Below are 13,178 nucleotides of genomic sequence, written 5' to 3'. Positions count from 1 at the left end.
TTTCCATAATTTTTGCATTTGTATAAAATTCGCCTAAAAAAGGCAGTAAAGATTCGCTATCCAGAAAGATTAAAACGATTTTTAAGAAGATTCAGAGTTGCTTTTGGTTTTTAAATAAGCTGAGCATCATTTGTTCAGTGTGACCTTGCCAGCTAAAGAAACGTTCAGAGAGACCATATTTAAATTCGTGTATAAAGCCTAGTACTCACATCGACGAAAACCGCGAGCTAACCATAGGAGTGAGCGAGAGGCAAATACGCAGCTAACGTTTTTCGTAGGGTCTGTTTTTCATCGCGGTACTCAGATAAGCTAAGGAAATACCAGAAAAAATACCAGATTTCGCGAGTGAATTTCGATGAACGCCGTTAGTCGCGGCCCAAAGAATAAGAAATTTAATCTTTGGCGGTGTTCGTGGGATATTTAAAAATTAAAAATGGAAAAAAAATGCCTAAGGAGGTCAGTGCAGATGAAAAAGGACACCTAATCCAAGCTGTTGTGGGACTTGACCGACAGGGAGCTGTACCACAGCGGGGCAAATCCGCACAATAGTTAAAGTGCTGGAGGAGATCCAATAGATAATCCCAGTGGGAAGGAACATGGGACATCGCTCGATCTCCGACGAGCTCTCCATTGAGGAACCACCAGACTCCACCTCAACCAGCTACTTGGCAGCTAAAGCGGAGATGAACGACGCGCCGGCTTCTATAGGGTGGAGGAAATATGGTCGTCCGCTAAGGGCCAGCTGGAGGAGCCATTACCAGTCATTACTAGGATGCTGGGCGACTTCATGCAGCATCAGGCGGAACAACCCCGTTCCCAATACGGCTCCCACATCCTAAAGGTTCAATATGCCTATTGGGATTCGGAGCTGGATTACAGATGACGAGGGAAAGATGGCGAAGCATCCGTGGGACGAGAAAGAACCCTTAAACTTATAATTTTCATAAATAAAAGCATTCGTTTCATGTATTTTTATTTTTATTTCTTTGTGCACCAGCAGACTCTTCTTTTTTAAATTGCTAGATTTGATTTGTTTTCTGTTTGGGAACAAGCCCAGCTGCATGACAGTAAGACCCTGCCACATGCATTGCGGGTGAACTTTGAAAACTTTGGTCATACTCCAAAGAATAAGATTTTTCGACTAGTGAAACTCTTAGCCGATCTGAGTACTAGGCTTAAAAGACTACTCACTGGTTCAGAGTTGCTTTGACTAATCTGAACATCAGCTGTTCAGTGTGACCTTGCCATCTAAAGAGTATATGAAATGAACAATCCAAAATATGTCCTTGCATATATTACTTTAATGGTTTACCTTCAGCTCTCATGAAAACTCTTAAAATGAGTGTCAATCTACTGTATTTTAATAACACCTTGAGACTGTAAACCTTGAGTATATTGCTTGGCTTATACCTGAGTAATAAAATAAAGTCCTCCTCTCTGCTGGATCCACTATATCGAGGTGGCAAGCGATGCTATCATTAAGGGCTTTACGACAATGCCGGGCAATAAAATTAATTAAAATTCAATAAATTGACGCCCCGAAATGGAAACATTCAAATGGGTGCTGAGGGAGCCGTGATACGGATCCTTGGATGGGTTGGGTTTTATTGGGTTGGGGTGTTCCAGTACGGGCTCACGTTTCACTGGAGGATTCATCGCTGATGTTTAACATTGGGAATTGTTGGGTGGCTGTGGGTGTTTGTTTGGGTGGTGAGAGGGCCCCAATCTGCGGGTGCCTGCTTATGTTAATGCCCAATTACAATTGTTGTTCGCATTTGCTGTTTGCGTTGGAAATTGTATTCTCCCGGGTAATAGGAGAAACGGAATGGGATGGGTAAATATTGCTGAAAGCGAGACAAACATTTAGGGCGAAGTATCATGGGGAAATTTATGGGCCAGCGGAGAAGGGTGACGGTGAAAAGAGGTCACGGAAAATATGAAACGAATAAATATAACGAAAATAGACGTTAATACTTTTGGAAAAGCAACAATTGGGGAAAGAGTAAACATCTTGTTGATAGCATTTATAAAAAATTTGATTTGGGCCAATAAATTGGCAGATTATTGGGTTAAGCAGGCAACTGTAACGTTAAGGCACAAATTTCATTTGGGAATACATTTATACTTTTGAATACCAAGGCTGCTTTAGGTAATTACATTTCAAATATATCTTTAAAAAATAATTATTAAAATATTTATTTTAACACAATATTTTTTTGCAACAAGCAGGTCTCTCCTAAATTATATAAATAGCAAACTTTATTTTATTCAGAAAATGCTGCCAAACCAAAAGAACAACAAGTATATGCAAGCCAAAACCCAAAGAATTAAAGGAAAAATGCCATTTGACATCTTTCCATTTTTTGCAATCCATTGCCATATTTTCTATCTTTCAATTCCACACTTGCCTCACATGCCTCAAAATTTGTTATTTATGAGTTTGCCCATCGACAGGCAGCAAATAATTTACAGCATCATAAGAATGGAGCCCCCTCAAAAAAAATCTCTATAAACAAAACACTTGGAAATGCACAGGTAATAAACAACAACAACTAATACTACAAGAGGGAAAAACAAAGAGCAAAAAATAAAACTATGTGCCAGGCACAACAGAAATATAGCTCTTGGCCCGAGTGAGGGAAATTCAAAGCCAGAGAATCAAAGGGTTTAAACAGAATTGGAAAACTGCACTTGTACCCAAAAAAAAGGACACCTCGCTGGAGTGCGAGAAAGAGGATTTTGCGGAGGGCAAGAGGACTATCGAAAGGACTTCGGCGGCAAATTGAATTGTTCGTCATTGAAGAAAATGGCAAGTGATTGGGAAGGATGGAGGCTGGATGGAAAGATGAGGTGCTACGAAGTGGCTCAAGAACCACAAGTATTCAGAATATACAGAAAGAAAATATAGACATATAAATGTAATATTTTATTTAGATTTTTGTCCTTCAAAATTGTCAAATCCATGTCGAAAATATGATTTATGGATAATTTTGAAGTCTCTTATATTTTATGTTCAATATTCTTTTCATCTTTGTGTTAAAACCATAGTTTTTCTCAGTGCCTGGTGTGGGAGTCTATACACATGGCAACAGTTGGCCCACAAAAGATTTCACAGTCAAAACAAAACCGAATGCCAAAATGAAGACAGCAACTGACAGCGGAAATTGAATCGCACTGCTTGCGAGTGAATGTGTGTGTGTGTGGGTGATTGTGCGACCTGGTGTGCGTGTGAGTTCGTGTGTATATGTGAATGGGTGTTTCTGATTGAGTGGGTGTCGCACATTTTCCTTGGATACGCCTTAACTATCCTAGAACTCGCCGTGCTGGTCATCAATTCCAATCAATGAAAATGGTTTGTGCAACGTTAGTGGATCAGCTCATCAGCTGCTTCAAGCAAAGCAAGCAGTGTGACCAAGCCAGAGTAAGAGTAAACGAGTGTGACCGTTCGCCAAGTTTTCTCTATCAATGTTTAAGCCAAACGTGAAAGTTATTACTCACTATAACCACTAGAAACTTTCACTTTTTCATTGAATCCCAACAAAATGTATCTTTAATAGCTTCCCAAATGGCAAACACAAATAACTCCACCCAAGTGAAAGTTTGATTCAATAAGAGTCGAGAGCCGAGAGCCGAGAACCTCGTGGGTAAAACTCCGGACTTTTCCACCCGTTTGTCCACCGCACTAGTTTTTTCTTTTTTGCACACTCTTCCTCCGGAATCCAGGGGAATGAAATATGCTCTCATTCAATTCACTTCATGTCCTAACCATATTTTGACAACTGTTACCGCAAAAACAGAAAACCAACAGAAAAGCTTCCAAAAAAAAAAAGAAACGTGGCGAGCAATGGGGCATCAAAGGGGGTGAAAAAAGGGAAAACAAAAACCCGAAAAAATAACTAAAAAAAGAAGTAACGGCTTGGCCAGCTGTGGCATCCACTTGTGGTTATTTGTTGTCGGAACTTTTGCTTTCTACCATACCCCAAAAATTCCTCTTCCGTTGCAAACTTTTACGCTTTCCTTTTTTGTTTTGGGAAATTTTAACCAGCGCTAATGTCTCTGTATGTTTGTGAGTTTTGGACCAAGGTTTCGAATTTCACAGAAGAAGAACAATCCGTTTTTTGCTGTCCCAATGGTGGACAACAAATATTAAAATTCTCATTTAACCATGGCATTTGCAGTTTTGGGAATGCCAAAAAAATAGAGCACACATTTTTTAAACGCTTTGTGAAACGCTGAAACGGTGGTGTGAAACAATTAAGGTTTATTATATTTATTTCATCATTCATCATTTGTTTTCCTACAAAAAGTGTGGATTCTTCATATAAATAAAATAAAAAAAAGTTAAGTACGTATACGTGATATTTGACAGAACTGACAATATTACGTATACGTATTTTATGGCAGTTCTGCAAAAATTAAACGTTTAAGAATATTACGTTTTTCATTTTCATGATATGTTAACCCACATCAGATAAGTGGGTAAATTAAATAAATTTCCCCTCGCCCCGCCACCTGGCTTAAAGCCATTTATATGTGTTCCCTGCTTACATCTGTATAATTAATCATATTTTATGGGCTCAATGTCGATTGTCGCTGACATTGTTGCCATATCATGTATGTGTGGATCTCCTTTTTCCGAGTGGGTGGTAATGGTTTTGGGTTGGGCAACACGTAATTGTTGTCACTTATTCATTGCACAGCAGATAAAATTAATTAGCATATTTGACACTGAAAGACACCGCCCACTTCTCACCGCAACTGTGTGCCATTGGCATTCTTGAGTTTCGAACGCCCTCTTCTTTGATCTCCCTTTTCCCATTTCCCATTTCCCCCGGTTCTACTTCTTTTTTTTCCCCTTAAAGGTCCAAAGTTTTCGCAATGTGAAGATTTTCGAATTAAAATTCATGAGCAGCCACAGTCAACGACTTACAAATTTCATTTCGTTCATTTCCCAGGCTGCCGTGGGCTCAACAAAAAAAAAAAGAACTTCAAGCTGCAGACAGTCTTTAAAAATTATGTTTATGATAATTATTATTACATGTATATGCACGAGTGAATATATATATATATAGTAGGTATATATATAATTTCTGTTTTGTCCCTTCAACTTTTGCTGACATATTTTCACAAGTATTTAGAGAGAAGTTCCCCAAACTTCGGCCGGTCTCTCTCTAAACTGTAAAATTCATAGCCATTTTCAAGGGGATGGACTGGGAAAAAGTTTGAGATGGTAGTGAAAAGTATGAATTTAAAAGGAAGGAAAAATATATCTGGTTTTCAAGTTAATAAGGGATATTAATCCAATATTTTTCAAATTGTACTTTATTTGGAAACCCAAATACTTAACTTTATAAATGAAGTTCTTTAATAAATCAAACGTCTTAAGGATAATATTCCACAATATTTTAATGATCTTTTCATTTATTTAAAAATTTTAAATTTTAAACAAAGCATTTTTTCTTTGTGTAGAGAAGCTGTTGCTGCTGAGACTGGCAAACTTTTTGGGGCTGGGTGCTCACACAAAAACAAACACAGGTGAATGGGGTTGGTTTGGTGGGTTGTTTTTTGGGTGTTTAGTGGGGTTGGCGGAATGGAAGGTTTTGGGCGCTTTGTTGCCCTCCAGGCAAAGGGCAATTTTCAGTTTGAATATTTTAGCTGCTAATTAAAATGTATTCGCGGTTAACAAAACGCGCACCTCCACGGCTGCTTTTAGTCCATCCCCATACCACCTCTCAACCATCTACCATTTTCCCGCCTCTTTTGCCTACTAACATTTTCCTCGGACTCGCCCCTTAGTTTTTGCCCCTCAGGAAAATGAGAGAAAAGTTCGGTTGAAGATGAAGCCGCAAATAAACAGAAAATGTAATTGCATGCAGCAATTTCAAGGAAAATTCCAAAGGGGAAAGTCGAGGGAAAACACATGCCGCCAAATGCAATGACAAAAGTCCAGCTGCATGTTGCCAGTTGAAGCCGGAAATGCTGATGCCATATGCCATATGCCACATATGCCATATTGAACTTGCCCCAGACAAGTTGCTGTTGGTCGGAAATGGAAATGGAGTTGAAGTGGCAGGTGGATCACGAAGGTATGTATGTACACACGTATACGTATGCATGTCTGGCCTGGGGTACTGCGATTGCAAGCAGGTCGAAGGTTAAGTAGCTAGGAATGGGGCTACGATGAATTCCAACTGAAACATATCTGATGCAACTGCAAATATCTAGAGTTACCAGACCAAACAGCTGCAGGTGCTTTTGCAATTGGTTTCAATCGATGTAAACTCGATCAGTATTCAGTTAATAAACATTACTTAGCCATGTATTTGGGGTTTCAACTAATTAACAAAACTTACATCAGTTTAAAATTAACTAAGAATTTAAAGTGTAAATAAAACCATGATATTTACCCACTTTTAATGATCATCCTGCACAATAATAAACAATGGTTTAATCAACTTTAAACCAGCAGTTGCTCATCTAATAACAGTTCACAAGGAAAATTTCAATGGAATTGCAAAGAGTTATTTACGATTGAATAAATCGGATGACGCGGCATTAATTCAATAATGAACTTGAAATTTAATTGAATTTGGTTTTTTGAAATGATGTCTTGAAAGAATAGACCCTAAAATTGACAGAGTTTGAAATATTGAAATTTGTAGAATAGAATTATTTTAAAAAGGATTGTGTTTTGAACCACTTTCTAATGAATTTTTATTTGGAATTTTACGTTGGCGATACCTTCATGAAAGATTATACCTTAAAGGTCTAGCCTGAAGGGATCGTAATACTAATATTTTCCAGGAAGAGTCTCCGAAATTCCGACTGCAACTGCAGAGCACAAAAGCTGATCTCTGGGGAAAAGCTGTGTTAATGACAGGTACATAAGAGGTGGTCCAGAAAACTGGTAACAGGTAGCAAACGTTGGCAAACATTTCAAACTTCTGGCCATATCTGGTAATGAGTGGGCAACTCCCTTGCGAAACTCCGGGGAACTCCGACCTCGGAACTCCGGGCAGAGGAGCTCATCAATGTGGCAGACAATTTTCCAAAATCATTCCATTGAAAAGGAACTGATAAACAAAATGCTTGCTTTTCTCTGGGTGAAAATAAAATAAAAAGTATATATAGTAAATACCTTTTGCTAGTTCATTGACCTATGCATGTTTTGCCTTTAGAACTGGCATTTTCTTCAACAAGATTTTATTCAAAGATCAAAAGTATTTAGTCAGCTTGAAAGTTGTTATATTTTTTTTACAATGCCTGGGTTCTTTTGGCTTCCTCTGTGCAGTTCACCTGTCAGGTAGCATAATGTGCACAATGTACACGAGTATTTCGCTCTCTCTCGCTCCCCCTCTACCCGTCTCTTTCTATGGAGGAGGGCCGACCGATGCTCTTTCTCTTTCTGACCGTGCTGTGCTGCTCCATCGAGTTTTCAACTCGCATCGCTTGCAAAGTGACATGGCATATTTCAAGGTAAACATTCTGAATTTTGCATATCAAACGCGGGGCAGAGCAAAAAAGCAAACAGCACAAAAGAAGAGTGGCAAGAAGAAGAGCCCTCCTACACAGAGATACACACTAATACACTAGCACAAGTAGTAGTAGTAGCCGTAGTAGACCAATGCATATAGAATACACATACAGTTGGGTTTTCCACGAATTGCTTTGCAGTTGAATGAGCTGAGTGCTCCCCCGTAAGCCATGTGCAACGCGAAATGGTCTGTCTGTGCAGCAGCAGCAGCAGCACCACCCAACTGATCCACCACCCACTGAAGCACCCCCCCCAGTTACACCCCCAACCACCCACCACCCCCCACAAATGGCCACTGCAAGCTGTAATTGTATAATTAATGAACGCTGCCCGCCGTCGATGGACGCTTAGTGCAAATACTCGGGTGCATTTGGGTGCGGTGCGGATAGTATCCAAAAAAGAAAAAATACCGAAAACCGCTCACAACCGGTTGAATCTGCTGCGATCCCGCCATCCATCGGCAATCCCCATCCGCATCCCCAAAACCCAGTCCCTTTTCACGAGGGTTGCCAAAGCAATAGTACCTTATAGAGGTATTGGTTCCAATATAACCTTTTTCAAGAACCTATGCACTTTTTGAAGTCATCTTCTAAAGATTCTTAAATTTCCTTATCAAGTGTTTTCAAAAAGTTTGTTAATACCAATTCCTTTGCAAAGTAAACAGATTCAAGCAAAAAACCCTTCATGGCATACAATACTATCCTTGTAAACATTTTTTTAAAGAAACTTCCATTTTAAAAGTTTCTAAAAAGATTATTAAACATATTTTTATGCAAAATATTTTTATAATTTTTTGTTACAACGGGTCAAACCAAGTATTCCTTATATGTATAAACCTCTACTTTATATATACATTTGATGCCCATAAGCCTTTGAATAATTATATTCTGAATACCTTCATTTAATTACAAATTTACGGCCAGCTTTTCCATGCCAATTTCTCTTTGCCTCTCAGTTTTAAGCAATGTCAACGTTAAAGGATAAGGATTTGAATGGAAAATGATTAAAAACTTGCGTACAACTGACGTGTGTGATTATTTCATCGGAATCTCGTTTAATTGAATCGCCAGATAATTGCTTAACTCGAATGACAATGCAGCACTAATGAAAGAACAAGAGTGTAAAATGATTTTCAATATTTGCCTGATGTCAATTAAAACTATTTTCGATCCATCTGGCCGTGCAAAATGCAGTAATTAATTGGGCAACCCGCTGGTCACAAATTCCATCTCCATTTGGCCGTGTCCAGTGTGTTGGCCTCTCTTTCTAGCAGAGTCTAGCCCTCTCTTTCTCCCCCTCTCTCTCTGTCTTTGTCTCTTTCTATGTATATGCATATGTGCTGCTCTTTCTCTGTCTGTCTCTGTTTACAATTGCCGCCCGCTAATTTATTTGAAAAGCCATTTGTTACCTTTGGCTTGCCTCTGTTTACACGTCCGTCTGTCCGGCTATCCGTCCGGATTTTCAGACTGTCCGGATTTTCTATATACCCAACATACAATATATGTATATGTGTCTGCCCGGGTTTTTGCTTTTTAGATCTCGCTTGATATTCGCACATTACATTTACATTCACAAATTACAATTAGCGTTAATTCAATTTACTAAAAGAAAAAGGAAAAACCCAAGAAAAGCTATAGACACCCCCCCACTCCCAAAAAAAATCCACAACATTTTACTAATTGTTTAGATATGTGCATAAAAAAATACGCGTGTAGACATGTGCCAACCACCAATGGGCTTTATAATCAATTCATTTAGCAAAATCCGGACAAGTAAATAATGAGAAAATCGGAGAGAATAAATCGAAAGAAAGAGAGGGTGGGCATTTTATTGATACAAATGCGGATCGAACAGCTGCCAATTGCCAAATGCCTCCAGTACTCGATAATCTTATGTACAAGCAAAGATACACATACACATTTATTTAGTGAAAAATCGAGGAAAATCGAGGAAAATGTGTTCGCCTTTTGTTTGTGTTTTGTTAAGCTTTAGTAAATACTTGAAAATTTAATGCCGTTTGGCCAATAATTAAGGAAAAAACATTTCCAATAACCCCATACACCATACACCCCCCTGTAAAACGTTTTCTTTTGATAATTCGCTCAACAATCTGGCGCATATTTTGAGATATTAATCATACGCACAGTTGGCAACTTTGATTCACAATCATTTTTCGCAGTCAATGAAAAAGCGCAGAAAAATAAAAGATGTTTGAGAAAGTAAAAGAAGCATGGCAGTTCGGTTCACCAGAGAAAGCTCTATTTCCATTTAATCACTGAACCACAGGAAGCGACCAAGGGAAAAACCAGTTGGGGAATGAGAGAACAAACATCAATGAACAATTAATGTGAAGACAAGTTCCGAAAAAAAGAGGAAAAATCGGGCCAGAAGTGAGTGAGAAATGGGAATGGCAAAAGAATGCAAAATCGAATTGTAAACAGTGTGTTCGATGATGGCACACAAAGCCCAAGGAAAACCATTAAGAAAGCATCGGACAAACAAAAGGCAAAGGAAAATACTGAAGGGCCGATAAAAAATGTGGAGTCCAAGGTTGTGGTTTAAAATGTTTCAGCACACAGTCTCGCAGGGATTTATTCTTTTCCTGTTCTATTTTTAACCGTTCTCCAGCATTAAAGCCCTATTAACATAAATTTATGTGGTCACTCCTTGAGAATTCAGGCAGATTTCCTTAAACATTTGGGTATGTACATTGTACAATCAATTAATTATGGTTTAGTAACCTTTTTAGGCTCAACTATTTAAAACAAAACCAAAAAACATTACAAATACTTTATAGTTAGAATAAAAAATCCTAATAATCATTTGTTAACCAGGTTCTTTTTAATATAATGGTTCAAATGTAATACCAAGAGACCTGATACTAAGAAAATCCTTTCTTTTAGAAAATTGTAAAGCCCTTTAAACCTTTAAACTCCATACTTTGCATTCAAGTCTTTAAAGAAAATTCTCTTTTAGCACTTTCACATTTTTTTATATAATTTAAACATACTTTTGCAAAACTTTACTCTTAAAAAACCACCACCTGCAACGTTGCGTATGCGCGATTTTCTTTGAAATCAAGTTCCATTGCCAATTTCACTCACCTTTTATCGCTCCGAAGGCCTTTTACTTGGTTTCTGTTGTTGTTTACTCTGGATTTTCTCCTTTTCCGCTTTCCAAAAACTTTTTGCTTTGTTTTAATTTCAAATTTGGTTTTGATTCTTTTTTCCGAATTTTCAATTCGCTTTCAGCTTGATGTTGTCTTTTATCTGGTGTCTCTGCCAAAGTCACAACAATAACCGAAAAAAAACAACAAACATTGGTATTTTTAATGGGGTGTTGGGGAGCATGTGTGTAGAGATCGGCAAATATATATATAGAACTATATAGAATTTCAAAACAAAAGTTGCGCGCCCAGGAAGTCCACGATTGTTGATTGTTGTTGCTGTAAATCGCCCGTCGGCGTTCGGTGCCAAAATACCTCGGGGTATTGAACGAAAAACACATTCCAATTACAATAACTCCTTCCAAAAAAAAAACAGAAATCAAGAGAACAATATCACATTTAAGAAAAAACTAGAAGCAAAATTTCACTCTCTTTTATTATTTATGTATTGCATAGCAACCAATCAAATATTGAATGTGAATTTGAAAAAAACCACAAAGAGACTGTATTATTTATTTAAACAATTATTTCCAAATTGAAGGTTATGATAAAACTTTAAAGAAAATGCTTATGGCAAAAAAGTGTAAAAAGATAACCATCTTTAAGTTGTGAAAGATATAAAAATGTTTGTATTTTCACACAATAAAATAAAGTTTTATGGCTTTAAAATAAATATACCAAAACTGTATTCGACACGGAAATGTTTAAATAAGAACTCAAAAAAGAACAAGAAACAACGCCGGATCTTTCCAACAGGCATACGATTTTCTAGAACATTTTTCAAAGATCTCTCGTTTGTTTTATTGTCAGGCACTTTTATGGATTTCTTTTTCAGAACGTTCAGAACTTTAATCGTTAAACAATTCAAAAAAAAGTTTCAAAAAAATATCAACAATTTCTCTATTTCTTTTCATTGTCACGCACTAATTTGGATGAATTATTTAAAACTTGAATGCCAACGGTATTTAGTGTTGATTTTGGTATGGCTGCTCCTCTGGTATTTTATTTAGTGGGTATGTGTTTTAGTGGGTGGTGTGTATATCGTATCGCTGGGACTCCAAGAACTACAACAACGCAGTGTTATCCGCTCGGAGGCTGAACGCCTACTGGATGTTTGGATGTTGCACGCGCCGAAAGCTTCCGCAGAATGTGCCGTTACGTTTGCCAAAGCACGCAACGCGTCGGCGGCGCAGTCGGCAGAGCAGCAGCGGCGTCGCTGGCAGCGACGTGCACGAACACGACCGAACACGAACGGACACGACCGCGAAACACCGGACTGGACTCGGAAACTCAGGGGAGATTTCATAAATCTATGTGGCTGTTCAAAAACACAATTTAAAACTTCAAAAAATATTAAAATTAACAAAAATTAAAACTGTGCAAAGCATTAAACCACAAAGCTAGCTGCTGAATATAAGGAGAGCTAAAATTGGCAAATCAAATCGAATTTCTATAATTATGTATACAATTTTAAAATTGGAGTTTCCACATGGTGACCAGAATTCGAAGGGGTTATTTGTATGTTAGTAAAAGCAATCAACTAAAAAAAAATTCATATTTTTCAATAGGACTTACATACTAAATTGGTTTTTCAATGCGCACGCGCCGGTGGTTTAGAAGCAACTAAAAGAGGGAAGGCAAAAATATGCTTTGCGCGCCGTGAAATACCGTACAATTTGTCTAAGAACGTAAAAAAAAACAGAAAATATATTAATTGAAAAACAAAATAAAACATTGATTCAACTAATTAGATCTTTAATGTTTATAAATACAAAGTGTACCTTGAATAAACATGCATTGGATCTTTTCGGGTCTTTGGATCCCGCCAGCTGACTGGCCATTTTCGCTAATTGCATTTTCTCTGGCGCGGACGTCCAAAAGCGCAGCGCCTTCCGCCCTGATCCATAAAACATATCTGCCTGAATAATTCAAGGCAAATATAACGCAGTCTACACGCCGCCATGTGAAAACTCTACACGTCCTCGCTCACGCACTTCGCACAGTGGGCGCAGAATGTACCAAAACCTTAATATTAAACTGTCTGTTTGAGCATTTTCTGAATATATTTTATGTTTTAAAAACCAAATAATTTAAGACAAAGTTGAATAAATTAGTTAAAAATATAACTGTCTGTTTGAGCATTTTCTGAATATATTTTATGTTTTAAAAACCAAATTATTTAAGACAAAGTTAAATAAATAAGTTTAAAAATATGATAAAAATAAAATATATACAGACTTTGAATATAACATAACTTAGTAAAATTAGTATTAGTGATAATAAATATATTGAGTTCTTAATATGAAATTCAATATATTTTAAAATATCAATATTTAAAATTGTAAATCAAGTAATATTATACTATATGTAATGAAACAAAGAAATTTTTTCGAAAACCTATGCATGCATTAAGGTACAGGTGATACACTTTTTGCTGCATACATTTGTTGTATAAAATTATGTTCTTCTTGAACATGA

The 13,178-nt window shown here is 37.4% G+C and overlaps 1 protein-coding gene across 1 annotated transcript in view; it reads right to left on the bottom strand.

Annotated features, from left to right (window-relative positions):
- Positions 1 to 11,827, bottom strand: part of Ca-alpha1T (Ca[2+]-channel protein alpha[[1]] subunit T) — a 99,403-nt gene extending 87,576 nt beyond the window's left edge. Inside the window, exons 1-2 of the mRNA XM_070997446.1 lie at positions 11,661 to 11,827; positions 10,639 to 10,812 (exon numbers count right to left, since the gene is read on the bottom strand). The gene's annotated coding sequence lies outside the window, so the exon portion shown is untranslated. The remainder of the gene's footprint in view (positions 1 to 10,638; positions 10,813 to 11,660) is intronic.
- Between the last annotated feature and the right edge of the window lie 1,351 nt (positions 11,828 to 13,178).

The sequence above is a fragment of the Drosophila suzukii genome, chromosome X (genome assembly GCF_043229965.1).
Source record: "Drosophila suzukii chromosome X, CBGP_Dsuzu_IsoJpt1.0, whole genome shotgun sequence".
NCBI classification, from domain to species: Eukaryota; Metazoa; Arthropoda; class Insecta; order Diptera; family Drosophilidae; genus Drosophila; species Drosophila suzukii.
Note: the sequence above shows the minus strand (reverse complement) of the source record. Positions and strands in the feature narration are given on the sequence as shown.